Source organism: Haemaphysalis longicornis, unplaced genomic scaffold (assembly GCF_048455015.1).
Source record: "Haemaphysalis longicornis isolate Haplotype H1 unplaced genomic scaffold, Haemaphysalis longicornis Haplotype H1 scaffold_6, whole genome shotgun sequence".
Classification (NCBI taxonomy): Eukaryota; Metazoa; Arthropoda; class Arachnida; order Ixodida; family Ixodidae; genus Haemaphysalis; species Haemaphysalis longicornis.
The window spans coordinates 156,585,141-156,595,677 of NW_027526407.1; the positions used below are offsets into that span (position 1 = coordinate 156,585,141).

Consider the following 10,537-nt stretch of genomic DNA (forward strand, 5'->3'; position numbering starts at 1 on the left):
CAATAACTGAGTATTCTTCAATGTGTCGGTCAAGCCAATCCAGGCGACAAAACACGTTGCAACTGACTTTGTTCTTGCGGAGTTGCTGTTGCAAACCACTCTTGGCCTCCCACATGTGGGGAAGCTGCAAGTCAACCTGGCATTGGTTCCCTGCTTCAAATGTATAATTAGTTGCCTGCTCAGCATCTCGGCCCAGTTGATCCGCCTTTGCCTTGATGTTAGTTATTTCTCAGATATGTGGACCAATCACCGAGTGTGAGGAATCCCGCTGCACCACTCGGAGCCCTTGAAATGCATCTCAGTAAATGAGGATAAGCGGGCCTACCAGACCTTTGTTTGATGTTGCCGGGTGGTCGCTGCCGAGATTCTCTTATGTGTTACATAAAGTGGTCTTCCTTTACGTGTGTTCTGTAAAAGTGAGGCAAGGCTGCTCACACTGCTGCTCATCACTGCTCACACTACTTCCGGTGCAAGTGGGATGCGTATGGTCAGTGGTAAGGGTGAGGCCTTCTTGTTGGGCATCAAGCCAAAGGTTTTCGCTTTTTAATGGTGTCATGCTTGCAATCCCCACTTAGTGTGATGTGCATTAAAATCACCGACAATGAGTAATGTGTCGAAATGGAAAATTTCAAGAGTTTTCTAAAAAAGCTTGGTCAATTTGGAGGTTTTGCGAGAAGGGCTCCATACGTTTAGGAGAAACGTGCCGGTCAGCCATGTTTTGCATTTAGTAATTAATTCGATGCAACAATACTCGCATCCCGGCCGGCAAATTTCACTTCTTTTCACAGACGCAGAAGTTTTGACGCCTCCGAACGCTCCAAGTTCTACACCGTGTTTGCCATTTGAAAAGACTTTCCACACTGATGAGTTCTACACTGTTTGTTGATTAGTACACACATACCCTGAAGTCACTGACCTAAGAACTGAAGCGCATGAAAAATTCCTTGCCGGCCTGACCCCTGACCCGACAGGCACAGTCAGCCCTGTGCAGCAGCAGCGGCTCACCATTGTTTGCATTGCTGGATGTAAACAAATCTTTCCTTTGCAGCTACGTCAGCTGACTCCTTAGCCATGATTGGCTATCCGGTTTTGCATTGCCGAGGCGCAACGAGGGGATTCAGTCCTAGAGCGATCTTGTCCTCCCTCGCAAAGCGAGAAAAAGCGATGCCTGGCTCATCACTTGCGACGTCACGCAATGTGCCAAGTCGCCAGTGGGAATGTGCCTTTAGACGATTGGTGAGCACTTTCGAACTGTCCGCTGACGGAGGCCAGACGCACGTGCAGTCGATTTTATGGGGCCTATTCCCCTTCACGCAGCGTCCTCAAAGAACCGGTGATGCAAATGTTGAGACCGGTGATTTCAGCACCAATCTTATCCTCAAATTGCACTAACATGGCTTTGAATGTCGCACGAGAGTTTCCATGATCTGTTCTCCAAAATTTTGAAGCACACCTTCCGTAACGTACTAATCATCCGACCCCGAAGCAAGGGGGGATTGCCAAGGCCAATTTTCTTGTCCCAGTGTTTTAACTGAGTAGAGCCAGATGGAGAATTGTCCATTGCATCTGCGGACCCAATTTCTGAGGACCCCAAGGTCGGTAACCTGCTGTGGCTGGAGTCAACGATGGCCTGAGATGCTGGTCTGACGTTTTGGAAGAGGCGGGGTTCACAGTGGTGTCGACTCCCTTAAGTTCAGTTACGGCTGCTTTTAGAACTTTTTTTTTTCCAACGATAATGGACTCAAGCATGTGATGGATTTTGTTAATTTCTGAGCATGAATCGGAATGTCTGCCGTGAGTGTATTGACTCTGGGGGACCATGTGTCTCTGAGTGTGTTTGCCGTGGGAGACCGTAGCTGCCCAGCTCACCTTGTTGTTTAGGTTGATTCTGTTGGCATGGATATGGCCGCCAGTTCTCGATGGTTTTGGCCCTCAGTGCTCGACAGCCGACGACACAACATCCAGCGCACACAATCCCAGCTCCGGGTGGAGTTGTCCTTGGTCGCCGGTCCACAGCTCGCATTCCCTTGGCTTTGCTGCAACCAAGGAAAGGAGCCCAAATGGTCACTCTCCCCAGATGAGGCCCTAAAGAATTTTTTACTGCTCCTTTCTATTGTCCTCGTCCTTCACGAATAGTCACAATCTGCGCATAGAGTGTAAATCCCGAAGTGCTAGGACTTGATTTTAATGAAGCCTGTCGCGTGCTTAAGCTCCCAATCAGAGGTCAAGAAAAAAACGTTCAATGCATTACTGACCGCTAATCACTAAAACGCTTCAACAAGGCCGAAGCCACATGTAGCCAAAGCAACAAGCACGACATGAACATCGTACTGTTAAACTAGGCCGTACAGCCAGTGTCTTCTTGGCAGGAGGCACTTATTCACGTGGCAGCATGTAATGCCTTTCAGCTGCTGCTTGCATCAATCTAGAGTTTTGCTCCCGTGAGTACACCCCATTGTTTTTCTCAACAGCTGCGTAGTTTAATTTGACCCAATGCAAGTGCAGTTACTAATACGCCTGCAGTGCACTGGCCTTGAATGCAGGATCACACATGCTTGGTGCATTGCTACCGTGGTATGCTGCACGTATCAACTCGACTCAACAGTGTGTCACCTGACAACCTCCAAATGCACACCTGAAACACCTCCTTTAGTTCTTTCCAGGGTGCTCATTCTTCACAGTCCATAAACTGTTGGTACAGCCAGAAATACTTTTAGGGGTTGGGGGTGTATGGAGGTATGGGAGAATGGAAGGAGCCTTGCCAAAATGAATGCTAGCACTTGCTTATGTGCAGCATAGTAAAATGTTGGGGGGAGGGGGTTCAAAACCCCTCCGCGCTGTACCTGGAGAATCCTATCGGCCATTTGGGAGGCCATCACTGATGTGTTGCTGGGGCATTCTTGGCTCGTTTCTCTCTCACAAAGGTGAGCACATGGCGGAGTTATTTGTGCACTTGACAGCACCTGAGGATTCACAAGGATTGTCAGCTGCTGATAATGGCTGAGCTGTTGGGTTGACCTTTTTTCTGTGCAGCTTAGCAAAGGGGTCAGCCTCGCGTAGGATGTTTACTAGCACTGATGAGAGGCTGAAAGTTGGGACATAAAGAGTAGTCAGGCAGTGGATGTTCACACGTATTTAAAGAATTGGCCATAATATGGCTTATGTGAAGACTTTTTCATGCTTTTCATCACTATCAGAAGTGGGGTAGGCCAGCCCCTTTAAGGGACCGTGGCACACCATCTTGCATTCGGGACAGACGCAAACACCCACACATCAAAACGTTCGACAAGTACTCCTGTAATGATGCCAGCATTTACGGAGGTGAAGGATAAAAAAATCTAAAATGAAGTTTGCCTTGGAGGTGCAGTGTCTCTTTGGCACTGCACATTTTTATACGTTTCAACACGAAAATGCATAATCAACATAAAAAAAAAGTTGTACAACTGAAACTGAAAAGCAACACAGGCTGCATAAACTTTACCTTCTTAAGAGAAGCAAAAATAGGCCAGAAACATGCATACGCTATGCCAAGTTTTTTCTGCAGCCTTGTGTGCCTAGTGGTGGCTGGATGGCTTTTTGTTGACTTCGCCGGACTGGGGGAGTGGCTGTTGAGAGCCAGTGGTTGATCTCATGCTTCAGACCTGCAAGAGTGAGTAGTAACATGTGAACTTAAACATGCTGCGATGCACAGTTTTACAACAGTCAGTTCACCAGTGACCACATAAAGTTGAAAACGGCTTGTGCTTGCTTTGTAGAAGGTTTGTACGAACACTTTGATTGACTATGAGGTTTAACACACTGACACTACACAGGCGATGGGGCACACCGTAGTGAGGGACTAAGGTTAATTTTGACCACTTGGGGATGTTTTAACGTGTGCCAAAATCTCGAACATGGGCATTTCTGCTTTTCGCCTCCATTAGAAAAGCGGCAACTGTGGCCAGTTGCCGCTTTTCAAATATGAAGTCTGGACTAGAAGGTATGCAGGCAACGTTTAACAAATATACATATGTGCAGACGCAAGGATGGTGAGAACAGAGCCTGCAAGCATATGAATAGTCTGCTTGCCGGTTGGGAAGGTTGGTTGCTTAAAAAAAGAATGGTGTATAAAATAACCTGCTAGATACCATGTGTGCCCAAGGCAATGCTTAAAAATCAACCCGCCATTCCATGTAATAAATGCAGCTATGTAGTAAAACCACAGAGGGGGAGGGAGGAATAACCGGGTGTTTTAAGGTGCACAGTAAAAATAGCACAGTTAAAAGGAACGAGCCAAAGATGGAACTAGCGTTACTCCGCTTTGTTCACTAATTAAAACGCCAAATTTTTTTTCATTCCTCAAATTAAGGTACTTCCTGTCTCGTCGGCTGACGAGTGACGATGAAAGCGACCACACCGACCGGTTGCTGGAACTCAAGTGCCTTTATTAAGCGAAGAGAAATAAACCCCCCCGGTCCCCGATGGCGCGGCGGCGCAGGCGTGGAACACGATAGCTCATGCGTCACACATCCGGCGGGTTTGATCCGTGGAGCTTTCAACCGTCACTGCTGGTGTTTCGTCTGTGCTTGAATAACTGTCAGACGCAAGGCCATCAGGCATGCCTGCACCGTTGAACGGCACCAAATGCCGACAGTTGCGCTGAATGATGCATGTCGGTGTTTCCACCACATATGAGCGTGGTCTTCTTGCTGGGCTGAGCACCTTTGCTGCGCATGACATATCCTGCACCCACACATCCTCCCCGTCAGCGAGTGGGCGGAGTTGGTGGGCGGCGTGACGACGGTTAAAGTCTTGACTTTGTTTTGTTCGGTTAGCTTTATCCTTAGCTGCAACTTCGTCATGTGGTGGCCACTCCGGTTGCAGGGTGTCTGGCATCTTCGGCACTGTCATTTGCAGACGTCGGCCCATTAGGAGCTGCGACGGGCTGCATCCACTCGCTCCTGGCGTGTCGCGGTACACCAGAAGCGCCATGTGTGGGTCTTTGGATTTTGTGAAAAGATCCTTCATGGTCCGCACCATGTGTTCTGCCTCGCCGTTTGACTGTGGGTAGCCCGGGCTGCTCGTGATGTGATGAAATTCGTAGGTCTGCGCGAACTCGGCGAACACCCGTGACGAAAATTGCGGGCCGTTGTCGGACACGAACACATCAGGTATTCCATGTCGCGCGAACGTGCTCTTGACAGCCACAATGACAGCTGTGGAGGTGGTCGACGACAAGCTGATTACTTCCGGAAAACGAGAGTAGTAGTCCACCACGATTATGTAGTGAGTTCCATCAAGTTCAAACAAGTCGGCGCCTACACGCTGCCATGGCCCATTTGGAGTCGGTGTTGCGATTAGTGGCTCCGAATGCTGAACTCTCGTCTGAGCGCATTTCTCACACGATGTTACGAGCTGCTCAATTTCGCTGTTAAGGGTAGGCCACCATACTGCGTCCCTTGCCCTTGCCTTGCACCGTCCAATGCCCTGGTGGCCTTCGTGGATTTGCTGAAGTACCTCACGGCGCATCAGGCTTGGAATAATGATGCGGCGATCTTTGAGCAAGAAGCCATCGCACACTGTGATGTTGCCTCTTTCCTTCCAGTACTCCCTTAGATGAACTGGAACCTTTGAGACGTTTTCTGGCCATCCTTTCTCACAGAAGCGGAGTAGCCCAGAACAGATGCCGTCTTCCGCTTGGTGCTTGCGTAAGGCATCCATGCGGGAGGACATGAGGTTGGCAGCTGCTGTAACGACTTCCCCGATGAATAACTCGATGGAGTCTGTCTGCCATTGACTTCGCTCAGGATCGTGTCCCTGAATAGGAGCCCTTGACAGCGTGTCTGCCGTGGCAGTCAGCTTGCCAGGGACGTAGAGAACAGTGAACTGATAGCGCATAAGACGGATTCGCAAGCGCTGGATTCTGGGCGGAATCATGTCGAGTTCTGCTGATCCCAGGAGCGTGACTAAAGGACGATGATCCGTTTCGACTTGAAATGCGATGCCCCTCAGAAACTGGTCGAACCTCTTGACAGCCCACGTCACAGCCAAAGCTTCTTTTTCTGTTTGACTGTAGCGGCTTTCAGTGTCCGTTAGGAATCGTGAGGCGTAAGCAACCGCTCGTCGTTCTCCCGATGGTTGATCTTGAAGCAATACAGCTCCGAGACCGTATGAGCTTGCGTCAGCTGACACAACCGTGGGGTACAATGGGTCATATTTAGCCATGCAGACCTCTGAACTGAGCAAGCTTTTGAGCTTGTCGAAAGCAGCTTGCTGGCACGGTCCCCAAAGCCATGAGTTTCTCTTTTGAAGCAATGCCCTGATCGGTGCTGTGATGTCGGAAAGATGAGGAATGAAGCGGCCCACATGGTTCACCATTCCCAGCAGTCGTCGGACACCGCTGACATCCGATGGGGTTGGTAGCTTGGCCAAGGCCTCGACCTTTTCTGGATCGGGACTGATTCCTTGTGCGCTAACCACGACTACAAGAAACTTGACTTGGTTTGCAGAGAACGTGCATTTCTTGCGGTTCAGCTTGATTCCCGCTTCTTCCAAGCGCTATAACACCTGCTTGAGACGTTGGTCATGCTCTTGCTGCGGTGCTCCGAAGACAAGAATGTCGTCAATCATGCTCACAACTCCTTCGAGGCCTTCCAGAATTCTGCTCATCTGTCGCTCAAAATATTCTGGCGCTGAGCAGATTCCAAAAGGTAGCCTTTGGAAACAGAATCTTCCCATTGGTGTTATGAACGTAGTGAGTTCTTGATTTTCTTCTGAAAGCTTCACCTGGTGAAAGCTAGCGGTAGCATCGAGCTTAGAGAATACCTTTGCTGATCTGAGGCGTCCCAGGATGTTCTCGACTGAGGGTAGCATGTGACGCTCCCGAAGCACGACTTCGTTGAGTCGGGTGAGGTCAACGCATATTCGGTAGCCTCCTCCTGCTTTTGGAACAGCCACCATACCGGAACACCATGGTGTGGGACGGTCCACCCGTTGAATGACTCCCTGGGATTCGAGCTTGGTGAGCTCCTCTCGAACTGGTTTGTGAAGTGGAATCGGTACTCTTCTCGGCACGCTGAGTGAGAACGGTTTGGCGCCTGGTTGGAGATGTATCACGTCTTCGTCTTGCAGCTCGCCCAAGCCATCAAAGAGACTGTCCTTCAAAGTGACGGTAGAATCCGTTACACTGTCCACGAACCGTATAACTCCGAGAGCCTGTATCGCAGGGAATCCAAGAAGCGGCGGGTCTTGCGAAGGCACAACATACACTGTTTGCACTGTAGACCTGCCTTTCCAGCTCAGTTTCGCTTGGAATGTTCCGATAACGGTGAGGGAGTAATTTCCTGGGCCCGTAAGCTCACCTTCTGGCTTTTGCAGCTGTTTCGGTATGCCTGGAAACGAGTCTGGTACCACTGTCACCTCCGCACCCGAGTCGACCTTGAAGTTAGCGTAGTCCGTTGACGGCCACTTTTACGAACTTGGCTGTGGTGATGGCTGCTACGGAGTGCAGTGTGAGAGCTCCCATGTTCTTCTTGCTTTTCTTTTCGCAGACTGCTTCGAAGTGTCCAATCCGATTACACCCTTTGCACTTGGCTTGCCTAGCTGGGCAATCTGCTCGAGGATGCGTTGGTCGACCGCAGTATCTGCAGCTCGTGGTAGCGTCGCTTGTGTTGGACTTTGTAACACGCTTGCCGGAGCTCCCTTGAGAATTCGAGCCATGTCGCGGCTTTTGGAAGCGCTTTTGAACTTTGGCCTCGGCCACAACGTGAGCAGGATTCGGCTCTTTTTGGAACACTGCTGCACGGGCTTTCACGGCATCTTCGTTGATGCGAGCCTGTAGTCTTGCTTCTTCAAGGGTAAGCTTTTGTGTTCGGCACAGTTTGTCCAAAAAGGTTAGAGTCCCGGAGACCCACGACAAACCTGTCTCGAACGAGTCGTTCTTCCACTTCCGCTGAGGCGTAGTTGCACTTTTTGACAAGTGTACGCAGTGCAGTGTAGAACTCGTCTACGGTCTCGCCTTCGCCCTGGGTTCGACGGTGGAAGCGGACACTTTCGTAGACCTCGTTGACCGGGTGGATGAAGTGATCGGTGAACTTCTTCTAGCGAGCTCCAGTCTTCGCTGGACAATGCTAGAGTGTCGAGAACGCGGCAGGCGTCTTGGGAGCCCATGTCGTAAAGAAGCGTTCTGACCCGTACTTCTCCCGGCGCTTGGTAGAGCCCAGATGCATAGCAATAGTCGTCGAACTGGTAGACCCATTCTTTCCAAGAGCTTGGGTTCCCAAAATCGAATTTCGGTGGCGGTTGAAGCCCGGTGCCGCTGAACTGGATAGAAGGATCTCCATCCGCCATAGCGTGTTTTGCAGGCTACGCACCTTAGACTGATTGCTATTAATAATTGATCGATGTGTCGCTAACTTTATCCCACTTATGACACCATGTCTCGTCGGCTGACGAGCGACGATGAAAGCGACCACACCGACCGGTTGCTGGAACTCAAGTGCCTTATTAAGCGAAAAGAAATAACCCCCCCCCCCCCCGGTCCCCGATGGCGCGGCGGCGCAGGCGTGGAACACGATAGCTCACGCGTCACACATCCGGCGGGTCCGGTAACGCGAACCGCCGCCCGAGCGAGCGTGAGAAACGCACCTTCAGCGCGCCGTGAAATGCGCGTCCACTACACTTCCGAAATCTGGGTCCTAGTAATTTTTCTGCGTCACGACTTGCGCATTGAATCTACACGGCACCAGCGGAACGGGTTGGTCACTGCAACAGCAGATTTTCTCTGGAATTGGAGTCTGAAGAAAATCTCAGTGATGTCAGTGATTGTCAGTGTCAGTGATTGCCGCGATTTAAATAAAAAACAAGAGCGCGCCTGTTTTTATCCCTCGTACGAACAACCGACAAGGCATCCAGCGTGCGACCGCGACTGGTGACTGCGAAGCTGATGGTGGCGCATTGCTGCCTGCCTAAGTTTTCATTCCAATTTATTTGAAAACACGTTGGCACACGGGGGCGTGCACGAGTAGGTAGAGCAATAAAAACGTTAGAGTCCACGTATGCGTGCGACTGCGTCGCGATAAGTCACGCGTATGCTCGCGGAAAAGCGATCGCCCGAAGGCATATGCAGAAAATGTTGCCGTACGGAAGCCAAACTCGAGGGATTTGTTCAAAGGGCGCTTGCGGTCCGTCAGCGCTCGGGTTACAGCACGGCTCGGGAAGCGGCCTCGCATTCGCTACCATCGCTAACTCGGCGTACACGTGAAACAGCTCTCCAAGGAAATTATTCGGTTTTTGTAATCAACCATGTATTCGAGGGAACTTACCTGACAAAGTCGTGGATACGGTGCGGGTGCACTTGCGTCGGCATCCACGGCGGCAGCCAACAGCAGTGTCGGACTTTTGCGCGCCGTTCCGGCCGTTCGCTGCCGCGGTTTCATCCTCCGGTGATGCGAAGTTATCGATGGCAGGTAGAGCGCCACCACGTAATGTGAATGCGATTAATAATATATCTCTTGACGCCACTACCGATAATTGGGTTGAAACGCGGCAGACGACAAACGGGACACCGGTTTTTTTTTTTTTTTTTTCTCGAGATGTGGGCGCACAGCGCATGCGCTAGCACAGTGGCCACAGACATGGCGGCTTTCAGTGTGGCCAAGCGAAGAAAATCGCCCGCTAAACTTTTGAATGAATACCGTCTATAGAACTGCGGTATGACGAGTCCTCGCGCTAGTACAGCGGGCTTTCCGCGAAGGATAGAGCTTTACGCAGGTGGGCTGGAGCCGTACGCGATGGTGAATCCGGGCGTTCTCCGAAGGCGCAGGGTCTTCGCTGATCTCTAGACCTCTCCCCATTGGCGGATCCGGAGGGGGGGTCCCAATGTCCTGACCCTCCCTCAATTTTGGAATTTGTACCTCCTAGAAGATGACCCCTCAGGTCGTAGAAAAAGTCTAGTTGAATATTTTTCTCTATTTCTTGTATTTGTGGTTTGAAATATTTCAGTGAATAAAGAAAGACTACTACCCTCATCCTCCTGTTTATCATCATCATCATCATCATCATCACTGGTAGAAGCTGAATTCCCCCTCAGAAAAAACCTGGATCCGCCCCTGCGTCTCCCTGCGTCACCTTTCCAGATCTGCCAGCGAGCCGCACCCGGCCGCGTATGCGCCGGGTGCGAGGCGGCTCGTTGGCGCACCCGGCGCATACGCTTCGCTTCACAGAGAACCCAAATGACATGTCTGTTCACGCGATGTAGAAGGGTAATTAAATGTAGCGATTGGCTGCGCCCCATGTCTAAAGCAACCTAAAACATACCAAACCAGTATTTTCAACAAAAGCAACACACAGATTTGTGTTGTTTTGAAAAAATTAAATTTAGAGAAATAAGGAAAGCAATGCAAAAAAAAAACTAAAAGACCTGCTGGGGCTCGAACCCAACCCGTCAGCGCCAGTACTCGGTACTCTACATCGAGGCCACAGAGGCCGAACGGCACGCTTCTTTTAGCGGCAACTCAAAAGAATAGCGCGCGCAGTGACATCACGCATGTCACGGGGG

At 50.5% G+C, this 10,537-nt stretch overlaps 1 long non-coding RNA gene across 1 annotated transcript; it reads right to left on the bottom strand.

The window, feature by feature from the left end:
• Positions 1-388: 388 nt before the first annotated feature.
• LOC144141222 (uncharacterized) lies at positions 389-9,542 on the bottom strand. Its single transcript, XR_013316488.1, has 3 exons — positions 9,303-9,542; positions 3,522-3,641; positions 389-2,036 (listed from the first exon to the last, which is right to left on the bottom strand). It is a non-coding gene; the product is annotated as an uncharacterized LOC144141222 (long non-coding RNA).
• Between the last annotated feature and the right edge of the window lie 995 nt (positions 9,543-10,537).